At 47.9% G+C, this 12,594-nt stretch overlaps 1 protein-coding gene across 6 annotated transcripts in view; it reads right to left on the bottom strand.

Annotated features, from left to right (window-relative positions):
* USP9X (ubiquitin specific peptidase 9 X-linked) overlaps positions 1 to 9,988 on the bottom strand; it is a 197,839-nt gene extending 187,851 nt beyond the window's left edge. For 4 of the 6 annotated variants that reach the window (XM_056558938.1, XM_056558943.1, XM_056558942.1 and 1 more), the window contains exon 1: positions 9,412 to 9,988. The gene's annotated coding sequence lies outside the window, so the exon portion shown is untranslated. Of the gene's footprint in view, positions 1 to 7,101; positions 7,382 to 9,321; positions 9,341 to 9,411 lie in introns of those variants that run through there. The other 2 variants (XM_056558941.1, XM_056558939.1) reach the window with 2 other exon arrangements.
* Positions 9,989 to 12,594: the final 2,606 nt, after the last annotated feature.

Here is a 12,594-nt window from a genome sequence, read left to right as displayed (position 1 = left end):
CTACTTTATGTTAGTGGTAAAATTCTGTTGATACTTGCATCATTTCTTGGTGAAAGATTCCAAAATTTGATGAAAAAAATTTAAAATTTAGCATTTTTCTAACTTTGAAGCTCTCTGCTTGTAAGGGAAATAGACATTCCAAATAAATTATATTTTGATTCACATATACAATATGTCTACTTTATGTTTGCATCATAAAGTTGCCATGTTTTTACTTTTGGAAGACATCAGAGGGCTTCAAAGTTCAGCAGCAATTTTCCAATTTTTCACAAAATTTTCAAAATCTGAATTTTTCATGGACCAGTTCAGTTTTGAAGTGGATTTGAAGGGCCTTCTTATTAGAAATACCCCACAAATGACCCCATTATAAAAACTGCACCCCTCAAAGTATTCAAAATGACATTCAGTAAGTGTGTTAACCCTTTAGGTGTTTCACAGGAACAGAAGCAAAGTGAAGGAGAAAATTCCTATGGTGCCAGAACAGCAGAAAACCCTCCACATGGCATACCATTTTAGAAATTACACCCCTCAAGGCTCGTAACAAAGGGTCCAGTGAGACTTAACACCACACAGGTGGTTGATGACATTTTGTCAGTCGGATGTGTAGCATGGAAAAAAATAAAAATGTTCACTAAAGTGCAGTTTTTTCCCCAAATTTACCATTTTTACAAAGGGTAATGGGAGAAAATGCCCCCCAAAATTTGTAACCCCATCTCTTCTAAATTTGGAAATACCCCATGTGTGGACATCAAGTGCTCTGCGGGCGAACTACAATGCTCAGAAGAGAAGGAGTCACATTTGGCTTTTAGAAAGCAAATTTTGCTGAAATGGTTTTTGGGGGGCATATCGCATTTAGGAAGCCCCTATGGTGCCAGAACAGCAAAAATAACAACAACAAAAAAAAAAAACAGACGACATACTATTTTGGAAACTACACCCCTCAAGGAACGTAACAAAGGCTACAGTGAGCCTTAACACCTCACAGGTGTTTGACGACTTGTTAAAGTTGGATGTGTAAATGAAAAAAAAAAAAACATTTCACAATAATGCTGTTTTTTCCCCCAAATGTTACATTTTTTCAAGGGTTAGTAGGAGAAAATGACCCCCAAAATGTATAGCCCCATTTCTTCTGAGTATGGAAATACCCCATGTGTGGATGTCAAGTTCTCTGCTGGTGCACTACAATGCTCAGAAGATGAGGAGCACCATTGAGCTTTTGGAAAGAGAATTTGTTTGGAATGGAAGTCAGGGGCCATGTGCGTTTACAAAGCCCCCGGTGGTGCCAGAACAGTGGATCCCCCACATGTGACACCATTTTGGAAACTACACCCCTCACAGAATTTAATAAGGGGTGCAGTGAGTATCTACACCCCACTGGCATTTGACAGATCTTTGGAACAATGGGCTGTGCAAATGAAAAAAAAAAATTTCATTTTCACGGACCATTGTTCCAAAAATCTTTCAGACACCTGTGGGGCGTAAATGCGCACTGCACCCCTTGTTACATTACATGAGGGGTGTAGTTTCCAAAATGGGGTCACATGTGGGGGGGGGGGTCCATTGTTCTGGCACCTCGGGGGCTTTGTAAACACACGTGGCCTTCAATTCGACAAATTTTCTCTCCAAAGTCCCAATGGCGCTCCTTCTCTTCTGAGCATTGTAGTCAACCCGCAGATCAATTTACATCCACATATGGGGTATTTTCTTACTCAGAATGGGATTACAAGTTTTGGGGGGCCTTTTACCTATTTTCCCATGTGAAAATGAAAAATTTAGGGCAACACCAGCATTTTAGTGAAAAATTTTCTTCTTCATTTTCCCATCCAACTTTAATGAAAATTCGTCAAACACCTGTGGGGTGTTAAGGCTCACTATACCCCTTATGTTCCGTGAGGGGTGTAGTTTCCAAAATGGGGTCAAATTTTTTTGCGTTTATGTCAGAACCGCTGTAAAATCAGTCTCTCCTGTGCAAATCACCAATTTAGGCTTCAAATTTACATAGTGCGCTCTCACTCCTGAGCCTTGTTGTGCGTCCGCAGAGCATTTTACGCTCACATATGGGGTATTTCCGTACTCAGGAGAAATTGTGTTACAAATTTTGGGGGTCTTTTTTTCCTTTTATCTCTTAATATAAAAAGTATGGGGCAACAACAGCATGTTAGTGTAAAAAAAAAAATACAAAATTTTACACTAACAGGCTGGTGTAGCCCCAAACATTTCCTTTTCATAATGGGAAAAAAAAAGAGAAAAAGCCCCCCAAAGTTTGTAGTGCAATTTCTCTTGAGTACAGAAATACCCAAAATGTGGCCCTAAACTGTTTCCTTGAAATACAACAGGGCTCCGAATTTGAGGAGTAGATTAGGGATTGCATAGGGGTGGGGTATTTCTATGCCAGTGATTCCCAAACAGGGCGCCCCCAGCTGTTGCTAAACTCCCAGCATGCCTGGACAGTCAGTGGCTGTCCGGAAATGCTGGGAGTTGTTATTTTGCAACAGCTGGAGGCTCCATTTTGAAAGCACTGCCATACAATGCGTTTTTCATTTTTATTGGGGGGGGGGGGGGGGGGGGGGGGGAGGAGAGAGAGTAAGGGGGTGTATATGTAGTGTTTACCCTTTATATGTTTTAGTGTAGTGTAGTGTTTTTAGGGTACATTAGCACTGGCGGGGGTTTACAGAGAGTTTCCCGCTAGGAGTTTGCGCTGGGGCAAAAAATTTGCCGCAGCTCATACTTGAAGAAGGAAACTCCATGTAAACCTGCCCGTGTAAATGTACCCTGTACATTCACATGGGGGGGGGGGGGGCAAACCTCCAGCTGTTTCAAAACTACAACTACATGTACTGACAGACCGTACATGCTGGGAGTTGTACTTTTGCAAGAGCTGGAGACACACTTGTTGGAAAACCTTCAGTTAGCCTCTGTTACCTAACTCAGTATTTTCCAACCAGTGTGCCTCCAGCTGTTGCAAAACTACAACTCCAAGCATGTACTGATCGCCGAAGGGCATGCTGGGAGATGTAGTTATGCAACAGCTGGAGGTATGCAACTACAACTCCCAGCATGCCGAGACAGGGCACAGTTATCTCCAAACTGTGGCCCTCCAGATGTCGAAAAACTACAAATCCCAGCATGCCCAGACAACAAACTGCTGTGTGGGCATGCTATGAGTTGTAGTTTTGCAAGATATAGAGGGTTAAAGTTTAGAGACCAATGCACAGTGATCTCCATACTGTTGCTCTCCAGATGTTGCTAGGCAACTCACCGGCTTCCGTAGGATCCAGGGAGCAGCATCACTGTCCTCTGCTGCCGCTGATGGGTAAGTGGACTTCGGTCCTCGTCGGTTTCCCCGTTCCGCCCGGCCTATTGTAGCTGGGCAGAACGAGGAAACCGAAAGTTAACACACCCCCGATCTGCTATTGGTCGTCGCTTCTGGACGACCAATAGCAGGGATAGGAGGGGTGGCACCCCTGCCATCTCACTCCTATCCCTTCAGGGGGATCACGTCTTAGACAACCCCGATCCCCCTTATCTTCTGGGTCACCGGAGACCCGTATGGCCCGCAATCGGAGCAAATCAATGGTGTGAATTCACCGGCGATTCATTAACTATTTCTCCCGTTACTATCTTCGGTCACAAAATAACGGCCGTTATTAATAATGGGTTAAAACGGCTATTAGAAAAATCCCACAGACTATAATAGGATTTTCTAACGACCGTATAGGATTTTGTAACTGCCGATTTTCTGACGGAACTTCGAAAACAGAGTATTTATGTAGTGTGAAAGGGGCCTAAGGCAGTTACCTCAAACCACTGTCAAAAGTCCCAGCATGTGTTTGGCAGTGAAAGCAGAGTGGTGCACTTTAGTTGAAAATAACAGCAGAAGTTTCAATAGTGCAGAGCAAATCCAAATGCTCATCTGTCTTGGCTTTTCCATTTGGACCTTTGTCTACACGAACATCGTTGTCAATGGTCCTGCTACAGATTCCATCATAATTGACAGGGAAAACAGCATAGCACTTTCCTATTAAAAACTGCTATGGCCCCCACTGTGATGGCCACACATCTTCAATAGCTGTCAAACATTTACTGCCGACTGTCATCTCTCCTGTTCACCTCATAGACATGAACATTCGGCATGGCTGAGAGTTTGTGTTCCGTATAGGGAGAGGGTAGATAAAGTCACTGCCAGAAAGCTCTGGTGGTGGCTTATCTCACCGAAAAAGAAATTGGGCAGCGGAAATAAATTATGTCAATATTTCTCCTCCCATGTTAGTCTTATTGTATACTGCTGTCGGGGACCTTGGATTGGTCTGTGAAACCTCTAAATAGAGCTTAGAAAATAGAAAGTGAATGTAAAGAGCAACAAGGAAATAATAAAAGTGTATACGCCTAGTTAAGCAGGCTACTTAAGACATTCATTGGACGGTTAGGTACCAAATCATTAAGTGCATATGGCTAGGGACTAGTACTGGGTACCCTGGCCTACTATTAAAAGGAGTACTCCAGTGGAAAACATTTTTTTTTAAATCAACGGGTGCCAAAAAGCTTAACAGATTTGTAAATTACTTCTATTAAAAAAAAATCTTAATCCTTCCAGTACAGACACAAGGGTGGAATGCTCTGCACAAACCCCAACGGGTAAAGCGGTGTGCACTGCTTACCGATATACACATAGGGGTATATGCAGAGCGTTGCACCCTTGTGTCTGTAGTACAGACACTAGGATGCAATGCTCTGCACATACTACCATGTGTATAGCGGTGTGCATGTAGAACACAAAGTTCTATACACATGGGGGTATGTGTAGAGCATTGCATCCTATTGTCTGTAGATGACACTAAGGTGCAATTCTCTGCAGATACCCCCCCCCCCCTTCATGTGTAGCAGCCTCTCCAGTAGACGGCAGCCCCCACCCTTGCAGACAGCACTCACCTGCGGCTGTCCTCTGCCCCGTTCTCCCGTCCGCATCATGTTGTCCTATGGAGGAGCATGTGACATACACGTCAATCTGCTTCCTCCGTAGCGTTACGCTGGACACGGGGGAGGAGGTGGAGTGACGTGTGTGTCACATGCTCTTCCATGGGACGGGATGCGGACGGGAGAAGCAGGTATCGGTTTTGGTATCAGGGACACTGAACGAGTCCCCGATACGATGCAAATTGCTAGTATTGGCCTGATACTTCCATTCACTGCCACCACCCGACATGTCCCTGCTGCTGCTCTATGTCTATTCTCTGCTGCTCATCTCCTTCGTTTACAGAGATGAGCAGCAAAGAATAGACATATCCTGGCATTGCGCTAACTGCACTAGGAGTAGAGCAGAAGCAGGGACATGTCGTGCGGCGGCTGTGAATGAATGAATGAATGAAGCCTACATGCGGGACATGTCAGCTTCATTCATTCACTGCCGCCGCGGACAACGAATCGGGCAATTATTCGATAACGGGATTCGTCAACAACGAATTCAGTTATCGAATTTAAATTGATTTTATCGATTAATCGTTGCAGCCCTATAATTTACTCCATTTAACTTTTTGCCACCAGTTGATTTAAAATAAATAAATATATGTTTTCCACCGGAGTACCCCTTTAAGTCCTCGCCTTAGAGCAGTACCAGACATTTTATATTTAGTTCTGACACTTGTGGCATAAACTTAATGCCATACTCACGTCTGACCATAGATGGCTGCCAGACATCTCATCCCTCATAGTCCCCATCCATATACTGGGACTTTTTACGCATGTGTCTGACAATGCTGAGTATATCCATATCTATGCCCAATATACAGCAGAGTATACCCATCTATGTGCAGTATATAGCAGAGCATGCCCAACTATACAGCAAAATATATCCAGTATAGTCAAGTACACCTACATATTTCCAGTATCTATCAGAATATACTCCCCTATTGCTAGTATATAGCAGAGTATACCCACCTATAGTATAATAAGTACACTTATGTATGTTTAGTATATAGCGTAGTATACCCATCCATAGCAAGTGTATAGCAGAGTATACCCATCTATATCCAGTATATAACTTAGTATACTGATCTATACTTAGCATATAGCAGAATATATCCATCTATATCCAGTATGTAGCAGAGTAAAGCCATATGTATCCAGTATACAGCAAAGTATACCCATCTATATCCATTATATTTCACTACACCTATATTCAGTACATAGCATAAGTATTCCAATTATACAGCAGAGTATACACACCTTTAGCCAGTATATAACACTATACATGTGCAGTATACCTATATCCTGTATACAAACAGAATATAGAGAGTATACCAAAGTGTATACAGTATGTAACAACACTCGTGCAGTATTCCCATATCCAGCATATAGCAGAGTATTTCAAGTATACAGCTGTTTCCCTATCTATATCCAGTATAACACTATATCTATGTACAGTAATCGTACAATCAGTATACAGCAGAGTATATCCATCTATATCCGGTACATTACACATATGTGCAGTATCTCCAATACACAGCAGAGTATATAACACATATGTGCGGTATAGCCAGTATACAGCAGAGTATATAACGCATATGTGCGGTATCTCCAGTACACAGCAGAGTATATAACGCATATGTGCGGTGTAGCCAGTATACAGCAGAGTATAGAACGCATATGTGCGGTGTAGCCAGTATACAGCAGAGTATATAACGCATATGTGCGGTATAGCCAGTATACAGCAGAGTATATAACACATATGTGCGGTATATCCAGTATACAGCAGAGTATATAACACATGTGTGGTATAGCCAGTATACAGCAGAGTATAAAACACATATGTGCAGTATATCCAGTATACAGGAGAGTATATAACACATATGTGCAGTATATCCAGTATACAGCAGAGTATATAACACATGTGTGCAGTACATCCAGTATACAGCAGAGTATATAACACATATGTGCAGTATATCCAGTATACAGCAGAGTATAAGACACTACACTTATGTGCAGTATATACTGCAGAGTACACACACTGTATACAGGTGGCATGTATTAGCTGGACAGGGTGACACCAGCAGTGACAGGTGTCCCCGGCTTCCTTGCAGCAGGCCCGGCCCCGTCTCTACTTACACGTCCACCGGTTTCCGTCTCTCTGTACAGGCCGAGCAGCCTGGGGTGAGGGCCGAGGCGGGGGCAGTTAGCGGCGGGTAGGGGGCTTCAGCCGGGGGGAGCGGGCTGTCATTTGAATAAGCGGGTCTGAGGCCTGTAATCGCGGGCAGGGCCTACATGGCTCTCCTTGTTTTTCCCCCACCCACCCCCTCCAAATCACTCCACCTCAGTAATGGCGTTTGGCAGAAAGCAGAAGAGAAGAGGGAAGGGGGAGGAGAGAACGAGAGGGCAGAGGGAGGGAGCGGGGAGAGGAAATGCCGGCGGAGGAGGAGGAGAGCGCCGGTGCATTGCCGTGGAATGAGATTTGCCATAGAATGAGATGGTCCGCCTCCATCACATCCTATTGGCTCTCTCTTGTCACGTGACATATTTAAACGTCACGCATCGATGCGCACAGCATTGTCAATTTGGCTATCACAGAGAGAGGATCTCCTCACCCTGTGATAGCTGAAGCTGCACGGAGCTCTCATGGCCTCTGTGGCCCGACAGAAGTTCACACATGTACGCAGCTCATACGGCTGCCTCATAGACATTTACTGTTGATCCACAGCGCTATCGGGATCCCTATGCCCGATGGCGCTGTCATCAGGATCCCCACGCCCGCAGCTCTACACCCCGTCCCCCGCAGCTGTACTTCCCGTCCCCCGCATCTCTACTCCCCGTCCCCCGTAGCTCTACTCCCCGTCCCCCGCAGCTCTACTCCCCGTCCCCCGCATCTCTACTCCCCGTCCCCCGCATCTCTACTCCCCGTCCCCCGGAGCTCTACTCCCCGTCCCCTGTGAACGCTCAGGGAGCGATCCACAGCGCTATGGGGATTCCTATTCCTGATGCCGCTGTCATCAGTGTGCGTCCCCGCGAGCGCCCCATGCCCGCAGCTGTACTCCCCGTCCTCCGCCCCCCGCAGCTGTACTCCCCGTCCTCCGCCCCCCGCAGCTGTACTCCCCGTCCCGTTAACGCTCAGGGAACGGGGAACAGAAAGTAGAGCATCGGGCGCAGGTAAAGTAGTACTGCGCATGCGCAGCACTACGCGAATAACTTAACCTGCGCCCGATGCTCTACTTTCTGTTCCCCGTTCCCTGAGCGTTAACAGGACGGGGAGTAGAGCTACGGAGGGACGGGGAGTACAGCTGCGGGCATGGGGCGCTCGCGGGGACGCACACTGATGACAGCGGCATCAGGAATAGGAATCCCCATAGCGCTGTGGATCGCTCCCTGAGCGTTCACAGGGGACGGGGAGTAGAGCTCCGGGGGACGGGGAGTAGAGATGCGGGGGACGGGGAGTAGAGATGCGGGGGACGGGGAGTAGAGCTACGGGGGACGGGGAGTACAGCTGCGGGCATGGGGCGCTCGCGGGGACGCACACTGATGACAGCGGCATCAGGAATAGGAATCCCCATAGCGCTGTGGATCGCTCCCTGAGCGTTCACAGGGGACGGGGAGTAGAGCTCCGGGGGACGGGGAGTAGAGATGCGGGGGACGGGGAGTAGAGATGCGGGGGACGGGGAGTAGAGCTACGGGGGACGGGGAGTAGAGATGCGGGGGACGGGAAGTACAGCTGCGGGGGACGGGGTGTAGAGCTGCGGGCGTGGGGATCCTGATGACAGCGCCATCGGGCATAGGGATCCCGATAGCGCTGTGGATCAACAGTAAATGTCTATGAGGCAGCCGTATGAGCTGCGTACATGTGTGAACTTCTGTCGGGCCACAGAGGCCATGAGAGCTCCGTACAGCTTCAGCTATCACAGGGTGAGGAGATCCTCTCCCTGTGATAGCCAAATTGACACTGCTGTGGAATGAGATTTGTGACGTTTAAATATGTCACGTGACAAGAGAGAGCCAATAGGATGTGATGGAGGCGGACCATCTCATTCTATGGCAAATCTCATTCCACGGCAATGCACCGGCCACACACGGGTTAAGCGCCCATAAATAAAATGTCCGGGGACTGAGGAGAGAAGGAAGGCCGGGGCAGCAATGGCTCCTGGAGGAGGAGAGGAGGAGGAGTGCTAGCTCATCCTCAGTCAGCCCCAGACAGGATGGGGGAGAGCCGAGACGTCAGCCATTTTCCTTTACACTTCATCATGTTATAAAAAAAAAGAAGGGAGGCGGAGGAGCAGCGGGCTGGGTGGAGGCTCCGGTCCCGCACATATAACGTTACATGTCATGTCAGTCCACACGTACTGGGGCCCTCAGCTCCGTCATCACTACACACAACCGGTACCGGACAACGAGCCAACGCGTTCATGCGACACACACCGGCCATGTACTCACCGCCAGCTAGTGAGTCCTCCTCCCCGGCTGGAGGCGCTTCAGAGCCGGTATGCCTATCATAACAGAGGCGCAGACAGCCGGGAGAAGCCGCACATGTGTCAGCGCGCTGTTCACACACAGTAATGTAGCAGTGCGGGCGGCCGGCTCCTTCCTTTATATCCTCCCCCACAACTTCACGGCCATTAGAACTTGTTCACGTTGCCTCCCGCGCCGTTTCCCCCTCTCTTCCCGGTCAGTGTGTACGGCCTGTCAGCGGCGGAGGATCCGAGTGCCGTCCGTGCACCTTCCGCTTATATATCTAATTTATTCCTGCCTTTTTCAGGCTCGCTGTGTCTCTCTTTTTGGGCTGGCGGTGCGTTTTTCCTGCGTCATGAGCAGTTACAGCAGCTTCAGCTGAGCACCTCCTCCTTTCCCACCATCATCGACAGCAACCACCTCCTCTTCCTCCTCATGCCCGGACATACACACTGTCACATTACGAGCCGGTGTGAGGTGAAAACCTGCGCCCCGTGCAGACTTGCTTCCGCCCCTCCCCTCAGCTCTCCGAAGATTTCCGAAGTTAGAGCTGGGGAAGAGGAGGTACACGCCCCGCACCTCACACCGGCAGCTTCACTTACGGCACTGCCAACCACAGGGACAAAACGCAGGAAAACCGCCACCGAGGGCTTCACAAATGACGCCCGGTTATTCAGAAGGGTCTTCATCCTGAGGTGGTGGGGTTCTCTAGCCCCAAGCTATATGACGTTTTGTTTTATTTTGGCAAAGGGGATTGTTTTCAACATTACGGTACCAGACACTTTCCAGAGGATAACTAAGGCCTCGTTCACATCAAGCATAGATTGGCTTCATACTGCGTTAATGCAGTACGTCCTATACGGCAGCAGGCTGGAAATTACCTGACTGTAGTGACTATGCTTGGCAGTGCACTCTGGTATATGTCCAGGGCCGTTTGAAGGAATTTGGGGGCCCCAAGCAAAATGGACATGGAGACCCCCCCCCCTTGATCTTCATGCTCTTGAATTCTGGGAGCGCGACATGAGCGAACGTCGATACGTAGCCCCCACATTAGGTGCAGCAGAGTTCCCCCCCTCCCACATTAGGTGCAGCAAAGTTCCCCCCCCCCCCCCATTAGGTGCAGCAGAGTTCCCCTCCACATTAGGTGCAGCAGAGTTCCCCCCCCCCCCCATTAGGTGCAGCAGAGTTCCCCACAGACATACTATCTCCAGCCATATACAGTGTATGGCTGGAGGCTGTATGCCTGTTTACTGCCTCACTTCAGTGCTCCGACCATTGCTTCTACAGTCCGGCCATAGCATTAGTTCCCAGACCGAAGAAGCGGTGGTCGGAGCACTGAAGATGACGTCCCGCCAGTCACTTACTGAAGGGATCTGCAACTCCTCACTATATACCCCTGGTATATAGTGTCTAGTTCTACCTTGGTTTGTGTCACCTTATCTGGCACCAGGAGAGTATCCCTCATAGGAAAAGATAACAGACAAATAAGTGTGGCGAACACACTCTGACTTTATTGCATTAAGCATCAGTATAAAAAGGGAATAAGGGGGTATTTACACAAACTTTCACTAACTACAACTCACAGCATGCCCTGATACAACCTTTCACTTACCAAGCTGGTCAGCGCGCATCTTCCTTCTCGATGCTCCGGTCTTCTGCACCTCCGTTGCTATGGGCGCACACACGGGACATCAGTGACGTCCCGGCGTGCACTATCTCCCGGCGGCCCCTGCGTTTTTTAACAATGTTGGGCGGCAGAGAGTTAACGGGGTCATCCCTGTGTCCCGAAAACATCTTTCGGGACATAGGGATGTCCTTAATAGTGTTGGGTGGAATTGCCCTGTCGCTACAGGACGGGCAAGCATCGGCTCTGCTCAGGAGCCCAAGCAATTGCTTGGTTTGCCTGTCCTACTCCGTGTTTCCAAACCAGTGTGCCTCCAAATGTTGCACAACTACAGCTGCCTGGACTAGGACCAAAAATACACATGGGCATATTAGACTATGCAGCCCTTTGTTTTGCTTTTTTCAGGGTCCCAGCAGTTGGACCCCAACAAAAATAAAATGGGCTGCATAGTCTAAAATGACTTTGATTCAAGTGACTCTCCAGCTGTTGTAAAACTGCAACTCCCATTATGTCTGGAGAGCTTCAGGAATGATGGGAGTTGTCGTTTTGTAACAGCTAGAGTGCCACAGGTTGGGGTACAGTTTCACCCATCATCACTGCTGAGGTGACCAGAGCACTGATGGGCACACCCAGTCAGAATACACAATATCATTGACTCACAGGTGAAGTCTTTTCAGTTGTCGTTCTTTTTCATCTGGTCCCGACCACCAGGACGTCTTCCAGCTACATCTTCCTCTGCCGAGTTTGACCCCTGGATATCATCAGTTCCTCATGTCAACAGATTCTCTTTCTGTATATGAAAATTATAATCATTTTAACCTTGCCACACACTGTGCACCCCTTCATATAACACTGACACACACTGTTTCTTCAGTTTGGCAGAATACTTCCCCTGTACTGTCCTCCTCCAGACCCCTAAGGCCGGGTTCTCACTTCCAAATGGAACTTTCCTGTCTGGACATTCTGAGTTCAGCCAGCGACAACTAAATCAGTCAGCAATAGGATCGCACAGACATTGCTGTCTATGGGGATGGCAATGTCAGCAGAGCGTAGTCTGCATAATGAATGGCCAAGACCATGCTTTTGGCCGTGAAATTACAGTGGCAGAATATCTGCCGCTAAAATTCCGTAGTGTGCACGGTGCAGCAGAATCCCATTACCAGCATGGGAAACTAATGTAAACCAGCAATAGTCCTCCTTTTGACCCCAAAATCTCCCCAGACCCCTCTGTCCTTCTCCACCCTCCTCTTTAACTCCAGGTTAGGCTCCAGATTCCCCTCCTGCTGGGAGTGGAGCAGCCGGGGCAGGGAACCGTGTCTGCTTCTAAAGTGGCAGCGTCCCCAACGCACATGGGGGAAGACGGCATTTGTTTTATTTAAAAAAATTTTTTTTTTAAACAGTTGACCAGTTGCCCATAGCAACCAATCAGATTGCTTCTTTTTATTTTCCAGAGGTCTTTTTAAAAATTAAAGAAGTGATCGTGGTAATATGGTCAACTTTTTCCAGGTTTTGATAAATCTCCCCCTATGTCTGTTTCTTCTGAA

Source organism: Hyla sarda, chromosome 2 (assembly GCF_029499605.1).
Source record: "Hyla sarda isolate aHylSar1 chromosome 2, aHylSar1.hap1, whole genome shotgun sequence".
Taxonomy (NCBI): domain Eukaryota; kingdom Metazoa; phylum Chordata; class Amphibia; order Anura; family Hylidae; genus Hyla; species Hyla sarda.
Note: the sequence above shows the minus strand (reverse complement) of the source record. Positions and strands in the feature narration are given on the sequence as shown.